The following is an 11,852-nucleotide window of genomic DNA, read 5'->3' as shown; positions in this document are numbered from 1 at the left end:
TAAAAGTTACACCTCTGTCACCTCTGGGATTCAGGGGTATGTAGGTCCTACTGCTACTCTCCTTACCAAAACATCATAAAGGCGAAGAATGTCTACATATGTGAAGCTTAAGGACAAGCGTGTCTGCATGCTTGTACTCAAGTAAACAATTTGCTTTTAAATAGAATTCTTGATTCTGCTTTATAAATGTATGCAAATAAACACGAGTTAAGATATGACAGTGTCAAGTGACTCTGAAGACTGGAGAAATACTGGAAAATTTCGATCCCATAATAGATATTTTTTTTTGCTTCAGTTTGTAATGTGGGTGACTGTAGTGCTCACATTAGCCAGATAAGTTGCAAGTCTCTCTTAACTTGGTGTCAACTGAAGAATAACATTAAATTAGCATTTGATCGAGCTTGGTCTTGAATTTCAGGATTTCCTTTCATCTGCTGAAAAGACCATGTGGAAGAACCATACAGTTTTAGCTAAAGAGATATTTCTTGTTTCTGGTTTGGTTTGTTTGGATATTTTTGGCGGCGATCATTTGCATTTGTTTGCATGTTTGTAAACAGCTCTTTATTTCACCCTGTGTGAACTTGACGTTTCATTTTTAATATAAGTAAATTGCAAATAAACAACAATCATTTAACCCTGTGCCAACCAGAGTAGCTAGATACAAAAACTGAAAGTCTAGAAACTTCCAAATTGTTTACTTTTGTTGGAGTGGCAACCTCCCTGCAGTGACACAGGGCTAAATGGTTCAAGGAAATGGTAAAGGACAAAGGTGTTTTCAATGTCCTATTCACGGCCTCCATTGTGGTTCACAACAATTGTAATCAAACCATTTGGACATCTTGGCTTTGTAAGCTTCACGATAAAAACCCAAATGTTCCTGGTTCTGACCGATGCTTTGGCAATGACTTCTGGTCTCTTTACTCTCTCCCTGCCCTTCCTCCTCCACTTCAGCACACATGCCTGTGTGTCTTTGCACATGGGGCCCTGGTGGCACAGTGGTTAGGCATTTGGCTGCTAACCAAAAGGCTGGCAGTTCGAATCTACCAGTCACTACTTAGAATCCCTGTGGGACAGTTGTACTCTGTCCGGTAGGATCCCCATGGATCAGAATCAACTCAGCAGCAATAGGTTTGGGTTTTCTATTTTTGTTTTTTGGTCTTTGCACAAATAACATAAACTTTCTGAGATTTTTTTTCTCATCTGTAAATTGCCAATAATAGTATTTCTGTCACAAAGTTGTTATAAAGATAAAATGAATTGTGAGTATGTCTTCCACTATGCCTAGAATATCGTACATGCACAATAAATATGAGTGCCCTTCCCCTAAGTTTTCTTCTCTCCCCAGGGCTGGCTTCATGGGTATGTGACCTATGGAGTCAGACAGGGTCCCAAACTTCGAAGGGCCCCAAAAAACCAGACCAGTTTCCATCGAGTTGATTCTGACTCATGGCAACCCCATATATGTCAGAGTAGAATCCTGCACTATTTTTTTTTTTTTTTTAGAATCCTGCACTATAGTTTTCAATGGCTGATTTTTCAGAAGTAGATCTCCAGGCCTTTTCTCTGAGATACCTCTGGTTGGACTCAAACCACTAATCTTTCAGTTAGCAGCTGTGCACTTAAAATTTTGTACCACCCAGGGACTCCAGATGGGACCCACTCTTGGTTTAATATCTGTTGTTGTCATCTTGAAATTCTTAATACTTTCTGAACAAAGGACCTACGTTTTCATTTTGCCCTGGGCCCATATATTTTGTAGCCAGTCCTGCTTACCCTATTTTACTCTTTCTCCCCTTTCTCAAATGTTTTGGGTCAACCAGATGATCTCTTGGTCTCCTGGGTCAATCTGTCCCATCGGTTGTCTACAAGGTGATCTGGTGGCTAGATTGGTGCCCACTGCTGAACTTCATTTTCCCAGCCTTGACCTAGGACTTACCCATCTCCTTCATAGTGTTGTCACCATGGTTCTGGTTAAAGGGCATGTGGATAGGTCAGGAATGAACAATAAAGCTTTTTTTGAAAGAATGTGTTTGCCCACAACTTCTAGTTGGCTGAGCACAGAAGTAGTACACAGAGGCTGCAACAGCAGCTGACTTGTTAACTCAGGGAAGTCAGGTCATTTGTGGTTTTTGCATCCATGTTCTGTTCTCTTACTCTCCCACTGGCAGTACAGCCAGGTTTTTGAGGCCTGAGCTCATGTAATTTAGGGCTCCTCCTCATAAAAAAAAAAAAAATTCCCAATACAAATGCTATACAGGGCTCTTAAAGAGATTGTTGTAGTAAGGTGGCCTGAAGCATGTGCTGTTTTAGCTTCTCAGTATATCTTCCCCCTCTTCTTCCCTGAAAAGCCCCCTTCCCCGTCTCCAGCACCCTTCCTCTGTCTTTCTGTCCTTGCGTATCTTCTCTTCTATAAGAACAGCAGTCTTTTAGGATTAGGACTCACCCTGTCTAGTACGACCACATGATAACCTAATCTGATAACATCTTCGAAGATCCGATTGCCAAACTGGGTCATATTCACAGATACAGGAGTCAGGACGTCAACATATCTTTTAGGGGACACAATTCAATCTGTAATGGAGTCCAATGATTATTATGCTATAGAATGCAAGGATGTATAGCTCTGAAGAATAGAAAAAGAACGAGCCAGGAATTTGATATGATTTACTCAAATTATAGATTATTTAATGAGATTATTGAGTATTGAAAAGTATTTTTATTTTATCAGTTTCATCAGTAAAACTATGGTAATAAGTCCAAGGTTAATGTTAATCTGCCTTGTAAAGATTCCTTTGTACTGAAACAGGAAGAAAACGTACAGAATTAGAGTAGTCATATTTCATGGAGACAATGTTTATGATTTATGCTACTATCCCATTATTTTTCATAAGCCATTGTTCACCTCAAACTTTTAATTTAAGATTACTTTTTCTACAAGAGGCAAAAAAATCAGTTTTCCTTTTCATGATAAATAAATAGCTAGCATAGAAAAACCAAACCCACTGCTGTCCAGTCAATTCCGACTCACGGTGACCCTATAGTGACCCTATAGGACAGAGTAGAACTGTCCCATAAAGTTTCCAAGGAGCGCCTGGTAGATTTGAACTTCCGACCTCTTGGTTAGCAACTGTAGCACTTAACCACTATACCACCAGAGTTTCCAAATAGCTAGCATAGAATACTTAATTATGAAGGTGACTTTTAATCTTTGATTTGACCACTTTTCTTGATTTAGGTAAATATTAAAAATTAGTGTAAGTCCCAGTTCAAGATATAGGAAGACCCTGAACAGAAAGCCTCAAATAATCTTTTTTGGCCCAGATGACCCAGGCTGACTATACAGTTAAGGTGCTTCCCTCTTGTTGAAAGGTTGACCAATCTTTAACATTAAAAGTGTCCCAGAAGAATACACTACTCCTCACTTATCGGAGCCCTGTTGGCGTAGCGATTAAGAGCTCGGCTGCTAATCAAAAGATGGGTGATTCAAATCCACCAGTCACTCCTCAGAAACTCTATGGGGCAGTTCTACTCTGTCCTATAGGGTTGCTAGGAGTCAGAACTGACCTGACAGCGCCTAACAACAACAACGACCTCACTTATCAATTATTTTGTTATCCAACATTTCGCATTCATGATCATAGTAAAACATCTACTATTTTGCACATTAACAACGTATGTCTGGTGGTAACAAATGCCAAGGTGCAAGGGGAGAGTAAGGCTGGTTGTGATGGTTAAGGTTATGTGTCAGATTGGATGGGCCATGATTCTCAGTGGTTTGGCAGTAATGATGTAATTTGGCAGTTATGTAATGATGCAGTTTGGCAGGTATGTAATGATGTAGTCATCCTCCATTTTGTGATCTGATATGGTCATCCTGCATTTTTGCATAAAGTCAATTTTCACATAACGACCTTGTCCTTGGAACCTAACCATGTCCATAAGTGAGGAGCGAGTGTAATTTCCCACAGCTCTTTGGGAAGGTCTATTATCACCCCATTGAGCAGGCTGCAGATTCAAGAGGTTGTTAGATCCAGCTGCACATTAGTATTATCTGGGAAGTTTAAAAAAAAAACCTTCTCCCAGGCCCCATCACAGACCAATTAAACTTGAATTCTGAGTATTCTAAATATTTTAAATTACGAGAATCTGATGTGCAGCCAGAGCTGAGAGCCAAGGGCCTGGTTGGGGTCTCCCTGTGCCAGCCCCTGCTCAGGTGGGAATGGAAGGCTGGTCCTATGAGATTCCCCTTGTTTTCTCCAATCTTGAGCTGGAAAGAGAGAATAGGGTTCCAGGTGTGTGTGCCTTGAGGACAGATTTCATTTTGTTTTGTTTTTGTCTTCCTGCCAATGGCACAAAAAGAGAATAAAGGCCTCCACTATCTCGCAGAGCAGCGTTTATCAAACTCAGCACTGTTGACATTTTGGGCTGGGTACTTGTTTGTCTTTGTTGTGGGGGGAGGGGGGGCTGTCCTGTGCATTGCAGGGTATTTAGCAGCATCCCTGGTCTGTACCCATTAGATGACAGCAGCACTCCCCACTCCCAAGTAGTGACAACCACAAAATGTCTCTAGACATGGCCGAATGTCCCCTGAGAGGCAAAATCACCCATGATTGAGAACTACTTTCCTACAGAGGCAGCAGAAGCACTGATGGGGGATTGGGTGGTGATTGTGAAGGTATGGCCTTTGTGAGTGTTCGCAAAGGAGGGCAAAGTGGCTATGTTGGTGAAGACATAGTTGGAGGTGATGATTTTGGCCAAGACAGCAAGAAAAACTCTGAAGATGGTAATTGTGACTGTGGTCCATCAGGTGTGTAACAGAAGAGATCTGAGCTGGCCATACTAAGGCTGTGGAGAAAGCAATGTCAGGTAACCAGAAGGTTGAAAACAGTCACAGAGACTTCAGGCAGAGGGGAGATGTTGATTGAACTTTGATGGGCTAAAAAAAAAAAAACAAACAAACTCATTGCTGTCGAGTCAATTCCAACTCCTATTAACCCTAAAAGTACAGCTGCCCCAGAGTTTCCAAACAGCAGCTGGTAGATTCGAACTGCTGAACTTTTGGTTAGCAGCTGAGCTCTTTACCACTGTGCCACCAGGATTCCTTGATAGGGCTAGTGGAGGGAAAAGTATGAGGCAGTATATAAAAGTGTGGGAAGACGGATGCCATTTTTGAAGGAGTAATATGTGTTATCTGGACTGACTGTTGAGGACAGCTTATGAGAAAGAACTACCCTTGATAGGGTGGGACTTCCTTGATATTTATTTAATGGGATGGAAAGAAGAGCTGAGTTTGCTTTGATTTACTTAACACTATAACTAACATTTCATTAGTCATACGTATCAAGTAGGACTTAAAAGTCATACAGGATTTCCTTCTGCTCTCATAGATTTGGTCATATTTACCTACTTCACTCTCCCCTACTTAGATGAAAAAGGGGAGGGAGGTTAGAGAGGGTGAAGGGGAGCAATTTTAAAAGCCTACGAGATTAGTCCTGACTACAAAATTTAAATCACATAGTTCCCCTGTTCGGCTTGGAAGGGATAATCATTTCATCCATCTATCACATTCCCAAATAGAAAGGTCACTAGTGATGTCTTCTCTGACAATGGAAGTTATGGCTTTTGGTAAAACAATGGATAACATAGTATTTTTTATGTACGTATAGTAGGTTCTTTGACACAAACAAAAACAATGCTGAAATACTTTCCAGAGTTGGTTCACATAATTCACCAGGTTCTCCAGGTTTAGGGAGCAAATGACTTTTACAGAGAATCATAAAGCTTAAAGCAGAAAGTGATGTTAGAGGTTATCTGGTCCATCAGTTATCAATCTTAATAAAAACTATGGGCTATGAGGGTGTTGTATTAACCAATTCTAACCTTAAAAAAAAAAAAAAGCCAATTTCCTTTGAGCCAATTCTGACTCATGGCAACCTCATAAGCATCAGAGAAAAACTATGCTCCATAGGGTTTTCAATGACTGAATTTTTGGAAGTAGATTACCAAGCCTTTCTTTGAGTCATCTCTGGGTGGACAGAATTCCCAACTTTCTGGTTAGTAGCCAAGTGTGTTAACTGCTTGCACCACCCAGAGACTCCAGACCTTAAAAATACATCTAGCTAATACAAGGCATGTTAAATGGTGCTTCAGCTTTAAAGTAAAAAGATTCCGTAAGCTCTCCATTTCCCCGTCTGACATATATAACTACCATTTTACCGCTGCTCTTTCAATAGTTTAGGAAATGTACTGTTAATTCAATGCCTTCAAGTGTTTCAATGGAAATAAACCAATTGCCACTTGGAAAAATTGTTGAAATGTGTTTATAGAACCCTACACCAAGGCTCAGCTGGTCTCGGTCCAGGTCCCCGATCAGGTTGCAAACAGGCTGCTTTTAGACCTGTTCCACTTACATTTACTTTTTTTTTTTTTTTTAAATTAATGTCATAGAAGCTGAAGGTTGAAAAAAAGAAAGAGAAAAAATAAAAGAAAAACTTTTTTCTCAGCTTAGAGATAAGCAGAAAACCCAAAGAACGTGTTCTTAACAGTAAGACCGCAATAATAACACTGAATAGAAATTAGCAGAGTGGAGCCGGCAGAAGCCCAGGCAGACGTCCAGGAGCTCCCTGTGGTGAGCTGCCGAGTCAGCCTCTCACTCTCCGTGCGCCTCCGCGTCCTCATTTGTACATTGCGGATACAAATAATGAAGCTCCTATTGGTATGAACGTACAGCCTCCCCATTTGAATATTTTGAAAAGATGTTTATAAATGCATAGATAGTTTCTGGAAGAAACATCTTCTCAGGGAATAAAGGTAGAAGTGATGCACAATCTCATATTCTTATGGGCGGGTTGAAAATTATTGTGCCATTTCCAGTTGCTGTTGAGTTTGTTCCAACTCATGGCTACCCGCTATGTGTCAGGTTTTGATCTTCTGAAGTAGATCACCAGGCCTTTCTTCCTAGTCTGTCTTAGTCTGGAAGCTGTGCTGGACCTTGTTCAGCATCAAAGCAATATGCAAGCTGTGCATGAAGTGCATTGGCCGGGAATCGAACCCAGGTCTCCTGCATGCAAGTTGAGAGTTCTACCACTGAACCACCAATGCCTCATGTTAATGTCATAATCACCTCTAAATAATTCCAAGTAATGATACCTATTATCTACCCTACTGCATATAACCCCATGCACCTAACCGTACCTGTTTTCTGATGATCCTGTTTCTACTACTGGCTCACAATGGAATTTAGGGAGTTATTTATCCTCTCTGGGTGTCACTTTCTTTGTCAAATGAAAAGGAAGAAGTAGATAATCTCTGAACCCTCCAGCTCTAACATTCCCTGGTTGAGATTAGCTGGCTATAGTGTGTTGTTTCCACTGCTCCACCCACCCTCCTATAAGGGCCTCTATGCGGCTCTAGAGGGTCCCCGGGTGGCAAAAGTGGTTTACGTTCAGCTGTTAGGTTGAAAGGCTGGCGGTTGGTGGTTTGAACCCAGCCGACAATGCCACAGAAGAAAGGTCTGACCATCTCCTTCTGTAAGGATTACAGTTCTGCTCTGTGACAACACGTGGGGCCTTCGTGAGCAGGCGACTCAACAGCAGTGGGTAACGGGTATGCTGCTCTAAGTAAGAATGCACAGGAATTTTCCACGGAGTTGGAAGACAGTCAAGGCCATGAGAGAGCATGCGTATGCGTAACAGAGAAAAAGACGGAGGCAGAGAAGGTCTTGAGAAGGCTGTGTTAAATGTTAAAGCCCCTGTTTTCAAAAGAAACTGAAAAGAAAAGAAAAAAAAGAATTGCAGCTACAGGCCCCAGCTTTGATCTGTGGAGTGTTAGATGTACTTTACAAGGCTCCCTTTTAGTCAAGGATCTGAGGAACTCTAAGACCATGGACTCTGGTTATGTAGGATGAGTCCTAAGCCATCAGTGCTATCAGAAGACTTTGATCAAAAGATTTCCCATCAAGCTTTAGGATATTCTATGAATAAGAACTCCTTGATTTAAAAGTTTGGATTAATGTTCAATAATCGGAGGAAGGCACCAAAAGGTGTCTAAAGTATGACCTCATTTTTCTCTCTCTATAAAAACAAGACATTTACAAATGCCCAGGTCATTTTCGAAATACCACCTAACAAATTGTTGCCAGTGGTGACTTGGGGAAATGAGACTGGTGGGGACAGAGAGGGTGAAGGGGGAAAGAGATGCACTTTTTATTGTAGTGAAGGAAAAAAAAATCATGAGCAAATTCAACATTTCCAAGAAAAAGTACTAGTTACATGCAGTCCTTGGGTTGCAAACATCCAATTTATGGACAACTCATACTTGCCCTTTAAAGTTAGGTAAATTTGCCCTCACTTTGAAACGATTGAACCAACCCCGACCCGCAACAAATTCTTCCTTGCAATCACTGTCACTTGCTGGATGCACAGCTTTTAAACCATTGTAAAGGCTAATTAGAACCATTCGTACCTGTTCAACTTAAAGACACACTTAGGAATGTATCTCATTCTTAACCTAGGGACTGCCTGTAATTTTGAGGCCCTGCAGGGTCTTTAAGTATCTCAGCACAGGCTCAGGGTTATCGTATTAGCATCTCTGCTGTCTCAAGCCAAATAGGAAATATTTAATTAGGCTTGTGTTTGCTGCAGTCAATAAATGTTTGCTGGGTTCCTACTCTAAACTTGGAACTTTTGGATTCTATGAGAGAACAATGTAAATGACCCATGCCTACCCTTACCCACCTGCCTACCCTTAGGAAGCTTAAAATACTATGATTGGAAACCATTATGACCGACATAGGAAAACATAAACAACAGTAAAATAAGAGATGGATGCAAGTTCAATGAGTTGAGTTTGGAGGTGTGATTCAGCCTGGGGCAGGCCAGTTCAAAGATGAGTTTGACCACAGGAATGAAAACCAGAAAAGCATAACCTGGAAGACTTGTCTATCTTTGCACAATGAAAAAACTTTCGATATTTACATTCAAACCTGAAATTCAGTCCCTGGAGGTATTAAGATTCCAAGGAGTTTCCATTCTGAGGATTAAATTAGCAGTTATACTGTTGTGAGCAATGGAAACCATTTCCTACAGAAATCCTTCCCAGACCCCCTCAAGCCTGGATTAGACACTTCTCTGGAACCTCTCCATCCCGGGCACATCTCTACCTAGGTCTACTGCTCAGTGTATTGTAAGGATCTGCTTAGGGGTCTCTGCCTGCCCTGCCTGGGTATTGGAGGGACTGGTGGCAGAGTGGTTAAGAGCTACAGCTGTTAACCAAAAACGCCGGCAGTTCAAATCCACTGGGCACTCCTTGGAAACCCTATGGGGCAGTTCTACTCTGACCTATAGGGCCTATAAGAGGCAAAATCTATGGCAACAGGTTTAGAGCTAAGTTAGACCAAACAAGTTTCTTGAAAGACCTCCTGAGCCTTTAAAATCCTTATGTGTATTGTGAATAGGAGCTGCCTGGTGGCGCAGTGGTTAAAGCTCTTGACTGCCAACCAAAAGGTCAGTGGCTTGAACCACCAGCTGCTCCGCGGGAGAAAGGTGTGGCAATCTGCTTCCGTAAAGATTTACAGCCTTGGAAACCCTATGGGGCAGTTCTACTCTGTCCTATAGGGCCACTGTGAGTGGGAATCCACTCTGCCACTACAGGTTGTTTTTTTTTTTTTTTGGAAACAGGGAACTACAATTCATTTCTAGAAGTACTAGAACATAGTTATGTACAAGGCATATGGTTGTTGTTGTTAGGTGCCGTCGAGTTGTTTTCGACTCCTATCGACCCCGTGCGACAGAATAGAACTGCCCTGCAGTGTCACTATGAGTCGGAATTGACGGCAACAGGTTTTTTTTTTTTTTTTTTGTACAGGGTCTTCTTGGCTGTAATCTTTACCAAAGTACATTGCCAGGTCTTTCTCCCGCTGAGCCACTGGGCAGGCTCAAACCCCCAATCCTTTCAGTTAGTAGCTGAGCACTTAACTCTTTGTGCCACTAGGTCTCCATAAGGGATATGGTAGGGAAGAGGAATAGAGAAAAAAGAAAAGGTCAGAAAAGCCTTCAAAGAGAAGATGATGTAAGAAGATGACACATGGGCACGCACAAAGTCATGGAATTAGGAAACAACACGGTGTGTTAAGGAGACCACCACTAGTAGAAATGAAACCTGAGACACTAGTGGGAAAATGGTTGTCGATAACGCTAAAGAAGTAGGAGGGCAAATTAGGAAGGAGATTGTGTTTGAATTTTATCTGGTGGTGGCCAGTGAGAAGTCATTGAACTATAGAGTAATATCAGTATCTCACTTTGAAAAGATAATTATGATAATGGCAGGGATGACAGAATGGGAAGTTATAAAACCTTTACACTAGTGACTGGTTAGGAAACTACTGGAATATCCAGGAGTATTGAGATGATAAGGGATAAACCAAGAAATTGGCAGTGGAAATGGAAAAGTGCGAACAAATTAACAGATAATTAAGAGGCAAAATTGATTTAGGGATGGAGGAAAGTAGACGAGTTGAAAATAACTCCTTGGTTTCTGATTTGGATTACTGGATGATTCAGGAGAGGAGACGCGAGGGATAGGCAGAGTCAGTTTGGAGGAAAAGACAATGGCTTCAGTATAGAGTATACTGAATTTTAAGTTTTTATGGAATCTATAGTTATCAGGAGGGATCAGTACCTGGAGAAGGACAACATGCTTGGTAAAGTGGAGGCTCAGCAAAAAAGAGGAAGACCGTCAACAAGATGGATTGACACAGTGTCTGCAACAGTGGGCTCAAGCTTAGCAACAATTGTGAGGATGGCGCAGGACTGGGTAGTATTTCGTTCTGTTGTGCATAGGGTCGCCATGAGTTGGAAGCCACTCGACAGCACCTAACATCAACAACTACGTAGGCTGATTTACAAATTCGGAGTTTAGGTTGAAGATGTAGAATTGGGAATTGTCAACATAAAAGTAACATCTTGAGCCATGGGGGTGGATGGGGTCCCCCTGGACAGTAAAAAAAGGGAATGAAAAGAAACTGAGCCAGGGCAGACCCTGAATAACAAATGCCAAGTGAGCATTGAAAAAGGAATCAGTAGGTTCCGCTGGAGGAATCTGACAAAGCCTCATGGAAATAGGACTTGGAAATCAGTACCTAGGGTATTGTTCTTGACCCTGGAGAAGTGTGTTAACCCAGGTTAAGAGCCATGCTGCGGTGTCTTAGTCATCTCGTGCTGCTATAACAGAAATACCACAAGTGAATGGCCGTAAAAAAGAGAAATTTATTTCCTCACAGTGAAGTAGGCTAAAAGTCCAAATTCAGGGCGTCAGCTCCAGGGGAAGGCTTTCTCTTTCCATCAGCCTTCTCATCAGTCTTGCCCCAGACTAGGAGCTTCTCCATGCAGGAACCCCAAGTCCAAAGGAGACACTCTGCTCCCAGCACTGCTTTCTTGGTTGTATGAGGTCTCCCTGTCTCTCTGCTAGCTTCTTTCTTTTATATCTCAGGAGATTGCCTCAAAACACAATCCAACCTTGTAGACTGAGTCCTGTCTCAATAGCAAAACTGCTGTCCATCCTCCCTCATTAACATCATAGAGGCAGGATTTACAACATATAGGAAAATCACACAATACCAGGAATCATGGCCCAGCCAAATTGGTAACACATTTTTGGGGGGACATAATTCAATCCATGCCACATGGTCAGAACACAATGTCCATGAGAGAAATTCTAGAATGACACCACACTTGCCTACCACAACTTGCTCTTCCTTCTTCTTCCCATCTTGTGTCCAGTCCTTCAAGTTTGTGCCCTATTGACCTGCCACTCTAGAGGTCAACTTTCCATTTTGTTCTCTGATCCACCCCTAT

At 41.8% G+C, this 11,852-nt stretch overlaps 1 non-coding gene across 1 annotated transcript; it reads right to left on the bottom strand.

Annotated features, from left to right (window-relative positions):
* Positions 1-7,030: 7,030 nt before the first annotated feature.
* TRNAA-UGC (transfer RNA alanine (anticodon UGC)) lies at positions 7,031-7,101 on the bottom strand. The gene has a single exon. It is a non-coding gene; the product is annotated as a tRNA-Ala (tRNA).
* Positions 7,102-11,852: the final 4,751 nt, after the last annotated feature.

Source organism: Loxodonta africana, chromosome 2, assembly GCF_030014295.1.
Source record: "Loxodonta africana isolate mLoxAfr1 chromosome 2, mLoxAfr1.hap2, whole genome shotgun sequence".
Lineage (NCBI taxonomy): Eukaryota > Metazoa > Chordata > Mammalia > Proboscidea > Elephantidae > Loxodonta > Loxodonta africana.
The sequence above is the reverse complement of the archived record's forward strand: the minus strand, read 5'-3'. Positions and strand labels throughout refer to the sequence as shown.